At 45.7% G+C, this 16,177-nt stretch overlaps 1 protein-coding gene across 1 annotated transcript in view; it reads right to left on the reverse strand.

The window, feature by feature from the left end:
- The window catches only part of LOC144592919 (putative tRNA methyltransferase 9B), a 44,131-nt gene extending 43,677 nt beyond the window's left edge, over positions 1 to 454 (reverse strand). Inside the window, exon 1 of the mRNA XM_078398198.1 lies at positions 183 to 454. The gene's annotated coding sequence lies outside the window, so the exon portion shown is untranslated. The remainder of the gene's footprint in view (positions 1 to 182) is intronic.
- Positions 455 to 16,177: the final 15,723 nt, after the last annotated feature.

The raw sequence follows: 16,177 nt of genomic DNA on the forward strand, positions 1-16,177 counted from the left end.
GAAGCTATGATATCCAGAAGTTTATTATTTGTTTAAGGAAGTAGTGTCATTACATTAAATTAACTAGAAATCTATTAAAAGAAGAGTTTTGTTTGAAGGATGCAGCACGTTAAAATAATCTACATTACCTGATGAGTTCTGATAAAATAGACTGATTCAGAACAAATGCAAGGATTCTTTACCTGTCAGTGAAGATGTCCCTGAAGCCTCTTCAGCTCTTGGCAAAACCATGAAGCATGAGACCTGTACAGAAATGAACATAAATTGAATCAGCTAAGCTCTCCATTTTTTTTCACAGCAGCTTCAGCAGTCAAAGGCTCCAAAGAGCCTGTATAACCTCGTTTGGTAGTGTTTATCTATTGCATTAGCTTGTATTAAATAGGCCATCAAGTGCAGAGCTGGCTCTTCCAGCCATATTCCAAGCAGGTCTCAGTGCTGGAAATATACAGGAAGGAGATAGCCTTCACATATGAATTCAGGCTTTCAGATTCAGGTGATGTGGTAAAACCTTGTGCTGACAGGCTCCTCAATGTCTTCTGGGAAAACATTTTCCATTCAGAGCAGCCTGCCTTTTGCGTGGAAGGCATTGTTACAGCCTCACAGTCAATGGAAAACAATTTTTCCACTGTCTTTCAAGGTAATCCAACCCGATCACATTGACCACAGAAGTCAATTCAGTGTCGGCTGATTTCTCAATTAAAAATATATATTTTAAATGAGCAGCCCTGTGGCTTCAAACCTCGACAGCTTTAATTTTCTAATGTATCCAGATAAACACTGTCATTGGAGCTAAATCAGCAAGGTTTTACGTTTCCAGGACAATAACCAACAATTGCTGACAACATTCAGAGTGTAGTTATTTGTAAATGTTACATAACTTTCTTTCTGCAACCTTTTCTATTCATCTTTTCCAGAACATCAATTTGGTAAAATGACAGTCCTGTGCATTTTTTTTACCTTGGTTGCCATGCAGAAGCAAAATGACAGCAACAACCTACAATTCCACAGCAGATTTACTGTGTCACAAGGCACTTCATAGGAGAGGCTATCAGAGGACGTTTGACTCTGAGGCATCTCAGGAGGTATTAGAGCAGATGACTAAACTGGGATAAACGGCTGGGTTTTAAGGTGGAAAGTAAGGCAATGATGTTTAGCGAGATTGAGAAAGCAATTAAGCTGTCTCGGCAGTTCATGGTGTTCCCTCCTGGCATGAGGCATTCAAGATGAAGGATTAAAAGCAGTGAAAGATTTCTGGACATTACGGACAATTTTTGCAGAGGCCAATTAACTTACTTGCCCGCATATCTTTGGGATGTGGTAGGAAACTGGAGCACCCGGAAGAAATCCACATGGTCACAGGGAGAACATGCAAACTCGGGCCTCTGACGCTGTGAGGCAGTGGCTCTACCGACTGCGCCATTGTACTGCTCCATAATGAGTCCTTAATCCGAAACATTAACATCCAGGTCAGCAAGGGGTTTCTCTTTCCACAGATGCTGCCTAATCTATTGATTGTTTCCAATGTTTTTTTGTTTTTATTTCAGATATCCACTTCTGCAGGTTTTTAAATTTTCACTTTGTGTTCAAGATCGCTGCTTACACCAGGAGACTACAGATCTACTGAGGAGAATACATTTTTTGCAGAGATCAATATTCTTTAATCATGATGCCATTCATCAGGAAATACAGAGATTTAGCAAGTCACTTCAGGAGATGGGTCAGGATTTCATTCATTCATGTGTTATATTCAATGATGGTCAAGTCAAGTCAATTTTATTTGTATAGCACATTTAAAAACAACCCACGTTGACCAAAGTGCTGTACATCAGTTCAGGTACTAAGAACGAACATACAATGGCACACAAACATAACAGCACATACATAAACAGTTCATAGTGCCCCCTCAGAGGGCCTCAAACGCTAGGGAGTAGAAATAGGTTTTGAGCCTGGACTTAAAGGAGTCGATGGAGGGGGCAGTTCTGATGGGGAGAGGAATGCTGTTCCACAGTCTAGGAGCTGCAACCGCAAAAGCACGGTCACCCCTGAGCTTAAGTCTAGACCGCGGGATAGTCAGTACCCCAAGTCGGCAGACCTGAGGGACCTGGAGATAGAGTGGTGGGTTAGACGATTTTTGATATGGGGGGGGGGGGGGCAAGCCTGTTTAGGGCTTTGTATGTGAATAGGAGGAGCTTGAAGTCCATTCTAAAGCTCCCCCAAAGTTATCCCAATGTCAATAGCTTGTACCTTTAAACACCAGCAAGACCAGCAACTGAGACTGTCTGAAGAAGGGTCTCGACCCGAAATGTCACCTATCCCTTTTCTCTAGAGGTGCCGTCTGACCCGCTAAGTTACTACAGCTTTTTGTGTCTACCTTTTGGTCCTCCACAAACAAAGTATGGAGCTTTGAGCTCCAATTTATGAAAATACCTGTAAGTCCATTGTGTGCATAATGACATCATATGATGCACAGTTAATCTGAGGAGAAAGATGGCCATGCTAACATGAACAGCACGTGGAATTACCCTTCCCGTTTTGCTATTGTTGTTATTTCATTCTGAAATGATCAGCAAAGCAATTAGCTTTAGAAAAATTAGATTTTGGGGTTCATATTGCCTATAATTTCCACATCATGGATTCTGGTTTCTAGACTATAATCTTTCTTCTATTAGGATCAACAGTACTGACATGCTGCCATAACATCAATTGGATGCCACAATGCTAATGCTATTCAACTGCTTTGAAGATAACATACTTCTAACTCCCTAAAGGCAAAATTTACATATTTAGAACAATGCTCAGCTTCAATAAACAAGTTTATCGAGCTCTAACCTGCGAATTTCATCGTTAATTAGATAAATACAACCTTGCTTCATGGACCAAAAAACTGGGTAGTCTTCAACTAAAATTGCTCAAAATTTAAGTTTTTCCACATTGTCTTTCAGTGCATTCTCAAGTCTGAAAGACATCAATAGACTCCTGTTTATTTGTGATCTTTGTTCTTTACTTTCAGTATAATTTGCTTCTGGCATTTGCTTCACTGGAAAACACAAACACAGGAAAGCAGATCATAGAATGACAGAAATTTACACCTCCATTAATTTTATATTCCATGTTCCTGTGGTCTCACAGTACAAAATGATTTTTAAAACATCAATTCTATTGCCTGCTTCTCTTGTTCCGGTGCTCCGGTGCTTCCGGTGTAACATGAACATTACATTGACCATAACAATGGAAAGTAAGTGCCTGAAGCTCAATCAGTGTCAAATGTTTAATCAAACCTATCTTTCTTACCGCCCTCAAACATCTTTCTGCTCTTTTGTCAATTTTGTAGTTTTTAAAAATTTTCTGTAAAATTTAAATTGGGTAGCATAAGTCGGACAAAAAGAACTTCTCTCCCCAATGCCTTCCGGTTGAGTTTGGTTTAGTTTATTGTCACATGTACCGAGGTACTGAGGTACAGTGAAAAGCTTTTGCATGCTAACCAGTCAAAGAGTCAGCGGAAAAACTATCCACAATTACAATCAAGCCGTCCAGAGTGTGCAGATACACGATAAAGGGAATAATGTTTAGTGTATGGCGAGTCCGGAAACTTGTTGGTTGTAGAAGAAGTTTATTGCAGCCGCAATATTCAAATACAGAGTTAAACAACAAGGTAAAGGACAACCATCAAAAACTTACTGTCTTCTTCGAAGACTTCGCCGAACTAACTATTTCGGGCGCCAAACGCGCACATGACATCGCTGGCCAATCAGCGATGTCGCTCCCTGGACCAATCCCCATGGTCGCGTTCACACGTGACCTCGCTGGCCAATCCGAGGGTTCGACGACCTGGACCATTCTCTATGGTCGCTACATGACCCCCCCCAGAACCCGAGGTGCGGAACCTAGCAGGGAGCCGGATTTCGCCACCATAACGAGTACGGAGAGGGACAGCCTGAACCACAGGAGCCGGGGGTTCCGGACTTGGCGGAACAGCTGGAACGGGAGGTCCTGGAGGAACTACCGGAACGGGGGGTCCTGGAGGAACTGCCGGAACGGGGGGTCCTGGAGGAACTGTCGGAACGGGGGGTCCTGGACTGAGCGGAACTAACGGAGGTCGGCCTCTCCTAGGGGTTTGACCGACCAGGACTGGTTGATCCGGATCCAAATGTGCAGGTTTGAGCCGGGACACCGAGACGAGCTCACTCTTGCCGCACATGTCTAAAGTGAAGGTAGCCGTTCCCTTACGCAAAACCCGGAACGGCCCTTGATAGACCCTCTGCAACGGGGCGCGATGGGAATCTTTTTGCAGAAAAACGAACTCACAGTCCTTCAGGGAAGGCGGTTCATGTACCATGGGACACCCATGACGTGAAGTCGGAACTGGAGCCAGGGAGCCCACCCGTTCCCGGAGAGATGCTAACACTGATGGGACTGTAGGCAGCTGGTCTGAAGGGTCCGGAAACAGATCTCCGGGTACTCGAAGTGTCGAGCCATATACTAGCTCTGCGGACGACGCACCGAGATCTAGCTTAGGAGCAGTCCGGATGCCCAAAAGAACCCAAGGGAGCTGGTCTACCCAGTCCGGGCCTTCAAGCCTTGCACTGAGGGACGCCTTAAGTTGGCGGTGGAACCTTTCTACGAGTCCATTTGCCTGGGGGTGATATGCAATCGTGGGTTGTAACTTGGACCCGTACAGTTCTGCGAGCGCGGCCCAGAGGGACGAAGTGAATTGTGGGCCTCTGTCAGTGGTAATAACTGCCGGGACCCCGAAACGAGCTACCCAATGAAGGGCCAAAGTCCTAACACAAGACGCTGACGAAATATCAGACAATGGGAAAGCCTCTGGCCACCGGGTGAACCGATCCACCACCGTGAGGAGGTGGGTGTAGCCCCGGGAGGAAGGCAAAGGACCGACCTAATCCACGTGGATGTGGAAAAAACGAACAGCCGGGACCTCGAAATCCTGTACGGGGGGCTGGACATGGCGCTGGACTTTAGCGGTCTGACAGGGAACGCAGGCACGCGCCCAACCCGCTACCTGTTTCCGTAGGCCATGCCAGACAAACCGAGCTGCTACCAAAGCAGAGGTGGAGCGGATGGACGGGTGCGCCAGCCCATGAATGGCATCGAAAACCCGGCGCTGAAGGGAGGGCGGTACTACCGGCCTGGGACGGGGAAGAGAAACATCGCACCAGACTTTTGTGCCTTCTGACCCACAAGCTACCTGGGCCAACTTCAATCCCGAAGTGGTGGACTGGTATGCCGAAGCGGTATCCGCTAGAAGCTGTGCCTCCGCAAGCTCTTGGGGATCCACTTCGCAGTCCACCGCCGAAATAGGGGGAAAAGCAGGTCTAGACAGGGCGTCAGCAACGGCATTAAGCTTACCCGCGACATGACGGACATCGGTGGTGAATTCGGAGATAGCAGTCAGGTGCCGCTGCTGGCGGGCCGACCATGGGTCAGACAATTTGACAAAAGCAAATGTTAATGGTTTATGGTCCGTAAAGGCCACAAATGGGCGGCCCTCAAGGAAGTACCTGAAATGACGAACAGCTAAATAGAGGGGCAAAAGCTCTCGGTCAAATGCGCTATACTTCAGCTCAGCCGAATTTAGTTGCCGGCTGAAAAACGCCAAAGGCTGCCAACGGCCACCGACCTGCTGCTCCAGAACCCCGCCCACCGCCACGTCAGAGGCGTCAACCGTCAGGGCCGTGGGGGCGGAGGGGCTCGGGTGGACCAACATGGTGGCGTCTGCCAAAGCTGCATTAGCTGCTGTAAAAGCCGACTCTGCGGTCGGGGACCATATCAACTCTACCGGATTCCCTGCAAGGCATTGGAAAAGCGGGCGCATGACCCGCACAGCTGCCGGGACGAACCTATGGTAGAAATTAACCATGCCTACGAACTCCTGTAGTCCTTTTACTGTGGTGGGCCTAGGAAATGCCCGGATAGCCTCCACCTTTTCGGGCAAAGGGGAGGCGCCGGCAGGGGTAATTCTGTGCCCTAGAAAATCAAGAGCAGGAAGGCCGAATTGACATTTGGAGGGTTGGATTATGAGCCCGTGGTCTTGGAGCCGCTGGAAAACGGTCCGCAAGTGGGCCTGGTGTTCCTGTACTGAGGTGCTGGCAACCAGGATGTCGTCTAAATAAATAAACAAAAAGGGTAAATCCCGGCCCACGCGGTCCATCAGTCGTTGGAAAGCCTGTGCCGCGTTCTTTAAACCGAAAGGCATACGCAACCATTCAAACAACCCGAACGGAGTAATCGTTGCAGTTTTCTGTATGTCCTCCGGTCGCACCGGGATCTGGTGGTATCCTCGCACCAAATCGATTTTGGAGAACACCACCGCTCCTTCCAGCCCAGATGAAAAGTCCTGTAGGTGCGGTATGGGGTAGCGATCAGCCGTGGTGACAGCATTGAGACGCCGATAATCGCCACATGGTCTCCACCCCCCAGATGCCTTGGAGACCATATGTAACGGCGAGGCCCACGGGCTGTCAGACTGACGAACAATTCCCATTTCCTCCATCTTCCTGAACTCTGCCCGTGCCACCACCAGTTTGTCTGGCGGTAGCCTCCTGGCCCGAGCGAAAACAGGAGGGCCTTCGGTGCGGATGTGATGGACCACGCCGTGCTTGGCCGAAGACGTGTCGAAACGTTGAATGAGCAGCTCTGGAAACTCCGCCAGAATCTCAGCATACGAGTCGGGGGCCGCGACGACGGCCTGGACAGTAGGGCTGGGCGAGGAGGCGATTGTCGGAGCGACGTGCTCATCTTCGGCGGAGGGTCGGAGGTCGTTACCGCGGACATCAGGGACCAGTGAAAAAGCCCAGAGAAAATCTGCTCCCAAGATCGCTTGTTTGACGTCGGCTATGATGAATGGCCATTCGTACGTGCGGAGGCCTAACAAAAGGGACATCTTCCGTATACCGAAAGTGCGAATTGGGCTGCCATTAACCGCGATGAGGGTGGGACCTGTCTTACCCGATCTGGTTTCGAGGTCGGCCGGCGGCACTATACTGACGATGGCTCCCGTGTCCACCAAAAATTCTGTGTCCGTGAATCGATCATGGACATAGAGGCGCCGGTTCTGGCCAATCGTAACTGCCCCTATGTACGATCGGCCGAGGCATTTCCCGTGAAGGTACAAGGTGAGCGGCAGTTGCGGGATTCGCTACCCCATCGTAGGTGATAATAGCACCAGCCGCGCTTGTGCGGATCTTTTTGGCGGGCTTTCGGAGAATTGGCGGGAGACGTGGCGCCATCTTGCCGTCGCTGTGGCGTGGTCACTGATGTCGAGACCTTGTTGATCGAACCGCTTGCCTGGTCCTTTGCCTTGTTTTTTGCCGCTATGAGCGCGTCCGCTTTCGCTGCATATGCTTCGGGGTCCTTAAAAGAACAATCCGTGAGCAGCAGTCGGACATCCTCAGGAAGCTTCTCGCGGAATGCCTGTTCGAACATAGGGCAATCCGTATGCTCACCGGCTAGCATCATCATTTCGGACATGAGGACGGAAGGCAGTCGGTCTCCAAGATCCGGTAGGTGCAGAAGTCTTGCCGCACCACCATGCTTATTAAACCCGAAGATTCGCAGTAATACTTTCTTCAGGGCCTCATACTTGCTTTCCGCAGGTGGATTAACGATGAACCGCATCACGCGCGTGGTCGTCTCCGATGATAGAGCGCTGACGAGGTAGTAATACCTCGTGGAGTCGTCCGATATCTTCTTTATATGAAATTGAGCTTCGGTGTGTATAAACCAAGATTGCGGTGCGTGCGTCCAAAACCACGGAAGGTGAACGCTTACCGCGCTTGACTCCGGTGTGCCCGGTGCGGCCATCGCCAACGAGGCGTCGGGTCCCTGCATAGTCGGTGATCGTCTAGATCACGTCGGGGTCACCAATATGGCGAGTCCGGAAACTTGTTGGTTGTAGAAGAAGTTTATTGCAGCCGCAATATTCGAATACAGAGTTAAACAACAAGGTAAAGGACAACCATCAAAAACTTACTGTCTTCTTCGAAGACTTCGCCGAACTAACTATTTCGGGCGCCAAACGCGCACATGACATCGCTGGCCAATCAGCGATGTCGCTCCCTGTACCAATCCCGATGGTCGCGTTCACACGTGACCTCGCTGGCCAATCCGAGGGTTCGACGACCTGGACCATTCTCTATGGTCGCTACAAGTGCAAGATAAAGTCTAGTAAAGTCCGATTAAAGATAGTCCGATCATCTCCAATGAGGTAGCTAGTAGCTCAGGACCATTCTCTCGTTGTTGATAGGATGGTTCAGTTGCCTGATAACAGCAGGGAAGAAACTGTCCCTGAATCTGGAGGTGTGCGTTTTAACACTTACCTCTTGCCTGATGGGAGAGGGAAGAAGAGGGAGAGACCAGGGTAATTCTTGTCCTTGGTTATGCTGGTGGCCTTGTATAGGCAGCATGAAATGTAAATGGAGTCAATGGAAGGGAGGTCGGTTTCTGTAATGCACTGAGGATCAACGTAGACAAACTGTTCAGCTCCATGGGACTTCAGTCCACAACCTGGCAACGTAAGGACACACTTCCAAAACAGAATAAAAGTTGGCTACTAATGAATGGCTTATAGCCAACAATGTAATCAAATGGAAACACACCGGTGTTCAAAACTAAACAGACATATGCAGGTTTGGGATTTATATGTAATCATAGAACTCAGAGGAAACCCATTAACATGAACATTACATTGACCTACTTCAATCTTTTAACTTGGTGTCTCCCGCGGTGCCAATAAAGAAGTAGAAATGACAAATGGCCAAGTCCTTAATTTAAAGTGTTTACTGTAGGTATAATATTCATATAAAGATGGATGTCAAACACAATAGGATTTCTCTCTCTTGGTGAAGGAATGTCATATCCCCTCATAATTCTTCACTATGCTGTCCATCTATCTTGAAAGTGTCAGACCGCAACCCAAACAATTCCTGATGGAATTTAGCCAATTTTCTTCACTAGTTACAAAGTGCAGTTAACATACTCACCTGAGAATGCATCACACTTCATTTATTGACTGAGAAAGTTAAAGATATACAGCAAACATTAGGACATTACGTGATTACCCAACATCCAAAAAGGCTGAAAGTCCAACATATTCAAGGCCACATTAGATAAATACTGTCAAGAGATATTCTTTACCCATACCTGACATGGACATTAGACTGTGTAGGAAGGAACTATAAATGCTGGTTTATACCGAAGATAGACACAAAGTGCTGGAGCAACTCAGCAAGTCAGGTAGCATCTCTGAAGGAAAGGAACAGGTGATGTATTGGGTCGGATCACTTCTTCAGACTCGAGGACTTCAGGACATTAGACTTTTTGGCTTATGCAAATAAAGGACCTAGAAACATAGAAAATAGGTGCAGGAGTAGGGCATTCGGCCCTTTGAGCCAGCACCGCCATTCAATATGATCATGGCTTATCATCCAGAATCAGTACCCTGTTCCTGATTTCTCACCATATCCCTTGATTCTGTTAGCCCTAAGAGTTATATCTAACTCTTTGTTGAATACATCCAGTGAATTGGCCTCCACTGCCTTTTGTGGCAGAGAATTCCACAGATTCACAACTTCTTTTCCTGTTTTTCCTCATCCTAACGCTGCCCTGATGAACCCTTTCCATGGTTACAGTGGGAGGCCTAACACCATCACAGGCTACACATGGAAAACCCACCGAATGGATCACCTCCAACAAAGGGTGGAACTTGGGTGCAGCTGGTAGAGCTGCTGCCTCATAGCACCAGAGACCCAGGTTCGATCTTGACCTGGGGTGCTGTCTGTTTGGAGTTTGCACGTTCAACAGGTGCTCCAGTTTTCTCCCATCTCCCAATGTGTAGGTTTGTAGGCTGATTGGCCTCCATAAATTGCCCCTACTGTGCAAGGAGAGGATGAGAAAATGGGATAGCATAGAACTGTTGTGAAATGGTGATCGATGGTGGGCGTGAACCCGGTTGGCTGAAGGGCCTGCTTCCATACTGTTCCTCTAAACAAAACTAAACTAAATTAAACTAAAAGTACTAAACTAAATTAAAAGTACCTAATTTAGCTTTGTGTGAAAGCAGAAGGTGTTTTTCTTTATTTCAGTTGTTTTGGGGGATTTAGAAAGCACTGACTTTTCATGCCTAATTACGCTTGAGAAGGTGATGCTGAGTCAGCTTTTTGAACCATTGCAATCCACCTGGTGAATGTCCTCCCACAATGTGTTAGGTGGGAAAGTCCCAGGATTGAGAACAAGGATATAGTTCATAGACAGTGAGAGTGATATGTGACTTGGAGAGGAACATCCAATTAGTCATGTTTTCCTGCACCTACTGCCCTCGTTCATCTTGATGGTAGATGCACTAGGATTGGGAGGAGCTCTTGGAGCCAGTGTAGCTGCAATGTTTTATAGATGACACAATTGCAGCCAACATGCAACAGTGTTTACATTTAAATGGCCAATGGGGTGTCGATCACACTTTGTCCTGAATGATGTTCAGCTTCAATAATAGTTGGATCTGGACTCGTCTGGACAAGTAACTTATAGAGGTGTGCAAAATCATGAGAGGAACAGATTGGGTAAATACACAGAGTCCCTTGCCCAGAATAGGGGAATCAAGAACCAGAGGACATAGGTTTAAGGTGAGGGGAGAAAGATTTAATAGGAAGCTGAGGGGTACTTTTTTTACACATAGGGTGGTGGGTGTATGGAACGAGCTGCCGTAGGAGGTAGTTGAGGCAGGTACTATCGCAAGGTTTGAGAAACATTTAGGCAGGTACGTGGATAGGATAGGTTTAGATAGATAGGGACCAAATGCAAGCAGGTGGAACTAGTGTAGATAGGACAGTATGGGCAAGTTGGGCCGAAGGGCCTGTTTCCACACTGTATGACTCTGTGGAGAATATTTCAGCAGCCATTTGATCTGTGATTTGTGTGAAAGATTGCCTCAGATCACAAATAACCCATCTGCTCATCCCATCAGGCACACCTGTATAATCTGTGGAAGAATTAGAAGTACCCAAATTGACCACAGTAGTCAGCCCAGAACCCAGAGAACCAGAGTGGAACAAGGTCATCCTTGATCTCAGTGGACTGGATGAGTTGTTCACTAATACAAACAATAACAATCAATTGTTGATAATTGATCTTTATGGTTTCAAATAGCACATGCAGCATATGGTTGTCCATTACATAATAAATTAAAACAAACAGATAATTTGAATGATATTACCACAATAAAATCATTACATTATCCAGGCAAGTGATTCCATTTTAAAATATGGTTATTAATAAGAAATTCCAAAGAAAATCTGATGGAATATCAAGGAAAACCTCCAATGAGTTTTAATTTTTATTCAAGCTTCTTGTACAGCCCAATGATTTAGAGAAGTTCATTTTATTTGTAACACTTCCGAATGGATAGACCTCACAGCACCTAATACCTGGATTCAACCGCTACCTCAGGTTCTGTCTGTGGAGTTTGCACATTCTCCCCGTGACTACATGGGTTTCCTCTGGGTGCTCCGGTTTCTTCCCACATCTCAAAGATATGCGGGTCAAAAGGTTAATTGCCCCTCATGTGCAGGTAGTAGATGAGAACGGTGGATAACATAGATGAAATGGTGATCAATGGTGGGTGTTGAGTCAATCGGCTGAAGGGCCTCTCCCCATGCTGTATCTGTAAAATAATCTTCAGAATCTTTTTCCCAGGATGGAAAAATCAAATACTGTATTAGAGAGCATGACTTTAAGGTGAGAGGAGCAAGCTTTGAAGGAGATGTGCAGGGCAAGTTTTTTGCACTGATGATTGTGTTCGTCTGGAATGTGCTGCCAAGGGTGACGCATTGCAGCCGATATGTTATTGAAAAGACTTTTGGATAGGCATATGGATATGGAGGGAATGGAAGTTAAGTGCAGGTGATGGTCAGCACAGACATTGTGGGCTGTAGGGCCTGTTCTTGTGCTGTACAGTTCTATGTTCTAAATATTGCCATCCCTTGTACAGTCATCATTTTACATACTTAATTTTGATGTGTAACCATACATCATTTCACACAGTCAAAATTCCCCACCACCCATAGTTTCGAAAATCAAGTCAAGTCAAGTTTATTTGTCACATACACATACACGATGTGCAGTGAAATGAAAGTGGCAATGCCTGCGGATTGTGCAAAAAAATTACAATTACAGCATATAAATTAAAATTAATACAGAAAATAAAATTTAGTCCCTGGAGTCCTGATGGCCTGTGGGAAGAAACTCCGTCTCATCCTCTCCGTTTTCACAGCATGACAGCGGAGGCGTTTGCCTGACCGTAGCAGCAGGAACAGTCCGTTGCTGGGGTGGTAGGGGTCCCTCATAATCTTGCTTGCTCGTGATCTGCACCTCCTGATGTATAGGTCCTGCAGGGGGGCGAGTGTAGTTCCCATGATGCGTTCTGCCGAACGCATTACTCTCTGCAGGGCCTTCCTGTCCTGGGCAGAGCTGTTCCCAAACCAGACTGTGATGTTGTCAGACAGGATGCTCTCTACAGCCCCAGAGTAGAAACATTGGGAAGCAATCCCAATGTTGCAGTGAACTGTGCAATATGACCGGATTTTTTTCCTGTTCAGGAAAAGGAAATTTATGCAATGTTTTCATTTCCTCAAGACTCCGGATGTGTGGCATAATAAACCAATAATTTAGTAACAGTGGTCATTAATATTTCACAGGCCAAGATGACAGCAAATTAAACATAAATAAATTTCACCAATAACAGGAAGATAAAGGGTCAATTCGCCTCTTCGTAGCATCAGTTATTGCATTCAACCAATTGCACATTTCCAGCAAACCGTTCATGTTCATGGCTGTAGGTCAGAACAACAATGAGAGAAGTTCAAAGCCTTGATTCCTATACTATTGATGCTGCTTGGTGATTACATTGTTTCAGCTTTACAGGACTTTGGTTAGGTCGTCTTTTGAGTACTGTGTGTAGTTCTGGTTGCCCCATTACGGGAAGGATATGAAGGCTTTGGAGAGGGAGCAGAAAATTGCTTGTCGGATTAATATATATTATCTATGAGGAAAGTTGGGCAAACTTTGATTATTTTCTCCGGAACATCAAGGGTTGGGGGGCAGATCTGATAGAAGTATCTAAAATTTTGAGAAGTATAGATAGAATTGTCTGAACAACTTCCCCAGAGTTGAAATGTCAAGGACCAGAGGGCACATCTTTAAGAAGGGGATAACATTTAAAAGAGGCATGTTTTTCTGTACAGAGGTGTGTGCCTGGGTGCACTGCCAGGAGTGGTGGTGGAGGTAGATGCAATAATGGCATTTAAAAGGCTTTCAGATAGGCATATGGAAAATGCAGGGATTGGAGAGATAATGATCATGTGCAGACAGAGGATTAGTTTAACTTGGCATCATGGACATTATGGACATTATGGGGTGAAGGACCTGTTCCTGGGCTGTACTGTTCTATGTTCTAGTTCTATTGCAGGAAGCAGGACAGATGCAGTCATCGGTGTAGCAGAGAACGAATTGTGGGGGAGTGCCCTCGTAGGTTTATAACTGGACCATTCCATATAGCCAACAAAATTGAAGGGCCCATATGAATACCCATGGCAATCCCTAATTTGTTGAAAGTGGGAGGAACCAAGAGATGCTGTGGAGGGGCCGGACAGGTTCTGCCTAGTAGATGAGAGTGTTAGTAGATATTTTAGCCCAGAAAACTTGTCCCCCTGTTGTCTTCCACCTACTAAAAGAGATAGACCAATAGAATGTCTGGATACATAAGGAACTGATGATGCTGGAATCTTGCATAGGACATACAGTACTAGAGTAAGACAAGGGGTCAGGCAGCATCTGTGGAGGACGTGGATAGGTAACGTTTTGTTTCATGTCATGTCAGGATCCTTCTTCAGGTTCTTCTGAACAGCTGGCTCTGTCAGCGGCAGGAAAGAGAGCTTAGAGTGTTAAACATGGAAGGAGAAATCAAAATAATTAAATCAAGCCACAATTTGAAAATCTAACCCTTCAGCTGTTCTTACAGGTTTTTGCTTACAAAGTTTCCTCACCCATTTGTGTGGAGATAAACTTTCTATTAACATCAGAATAATTTTTTTTTTCTTCTTCTTTGTTAGTCTCTCTGTGTCAAAGATGATTTACGTCCTCTCCAATTTTGAGGATTCTGAGCTGATGTACTACTTCCACCGCAAATACTGTGTGCATATAATGTATGGCCTCAAGATATTCAACACCATTCCAAATGTTCCTTCTTCACTTTGAGTAGTGATGGGCCGAAGGTTCTGAGGGCTCAGTGGGGATGTTGCACTTTTTCGAGGAGGCCTTGACCACAGACTTCAATCTCTTCACTAGTGCCTTCACGAGTGCCTTCACTAGGAAGATGTATACATAAGGAACTGAAGATGCTGGAATCTTGTGCAGAACACAAAATGCTGGAGTAACTCGGCGGGTCAGACAGCATCTCTAGAGAACATGGATAGGTGGCGCTTTTGGTTGGGGCCCTTCTTCAGTTTCTCCTCCAGAGATGCTATCTGACCTGCTGTATTACTCCTGCAGTTTATTTTCTACACCTTCACTGAGAAGTGTTGCCTAGGATATGTAAAGTGACCTGTATTTTGCAGGGTTTTGTTGTGAATCACATGTGGTGCAGCAGGGTAGGTGAATAGAACTTTGCCTTGTTGATATCGAGTGTAAGATCTTCTCATACATTACAGTGAGTGTCAACAATGGCTTGGAACTCGGTAAGCCTTTACATTGTCCCTATTATACTTAAGCTACAGTAGCAGAGCTTAAACTACATGATTGCAGACTAATAAAGCAAGGCATATTTCAGAAACACGAGTTCAAATCCCATTATGACAGCTGAGGAATTTAAACTCAATTAATTAAGCAATCCAAAATTTGATGTTACTGTCAGAAGTAGTAACTGCTGACAGATTATTCACAGCAACCCAACTAACTCACTCGGATTTAGTGTTCGAAGTAACAGGCGATTTATTAAATTGGTGCGTGCACACCAGGAGGCCAGCCAATGCTGTCAAATATGACTTTAGTGGATTTGCTATATTCTCAAATGACGAGGTTACTCAGAGACACGATTAACAAGATTTTGCAGAGAGGACTTCCGGTGGCGCTATGGACTGAGCCAACTAGCTCCATGAACATTTCGATCTAAGAAGAGAGGAACGGGACGGGCCCGTTGCAACTTACCGGCAATTCTCAACGAAGGGTGGGTGACGTCATCAGATTGCGACTTTTAATAGTAAATGTCGACAAGTCGCACCCCCCCGTTAAAAACCGTTAAAAAAGGAACGGTTAGAACAAGACTGTTGGAAGAAGAAAGACCAGGACAGATGGAAGCCTCTGCTACAGCCCAAACTTCAGCGTTGACTCAGGAAGAAACCTCCAAACGAATCCGGAATCCACAGCCAAAAAAAATTGGTTTGGAAGAATTTCGTAGCGTTGTTGGTGAGGAGCTTTCAGGTATGAAGTCTCAAGTAACAAATATGACAGTTGAACTCCAAGAGATCAAAGTTGAATTAGTATCGCTTAAAGGAATGAAGGGGGAAATACTAACTATTATTAAGGATCAGTTGGCTACATCAAAGGCTGAAATATGTGGAATCATGAATGAACACATGGAGGAAGTAACCTCCAAGCTACAAAAGTTGGACTCCGATTTTTCCGGTAAGGTGAACCACATCACTGCGTCAATACAACAACATGATGAGGCTATATGTGAGTTGGAAACTTTAGCCGAGACGAGTGTTGAAACAACAAAAGCAGTATTGACGGAGACTCAGCGTTTATCTGATTTATTGATGAAATTAACTGAAAAATGTACTGACCTAGAGGGTCATTCTAAACGACAAAATTTAAGAATTCTTGGAGTTAAAGAAGGTAAAGAGAAAGATAAAAACCTTCGTGACTTTACTGCTGAGCTGTTACAAGAAGTTTTGAAAATGGATTCAAAGCCCTTGCTGGATCGAGCCCACAGAGCACTGAGAGCACGGCCAGGTGCTAAAGCCCCTCCAAGGCATTTGATACTGAGGGTGCATAATGCTCACGTTTTGAAGATATGCTGTCGAGAATTGCTAGTAACAGAACTTTATCATTTCAAGGCGATGAGATTCGCATCTTCAGAGATTACCCTGCTGAGGTGGTCAAGAAAAGA

The sequence above is a fragment of the Rhinoraja longicauda genome, chromosome 1, assembly GCF_053455715.1.
Source record: "Rhinoraja longicauda isolate Sanriku21f chromosome 1, sRhiLon1.1, whole genome shotgun sequence".
NCBI lineage: Eukaryota > Metazoa > Chordata > Chondrichthyes > Rajiformes > Arhynchobatidae > Rhinoraja > Rhinoraja longicauda.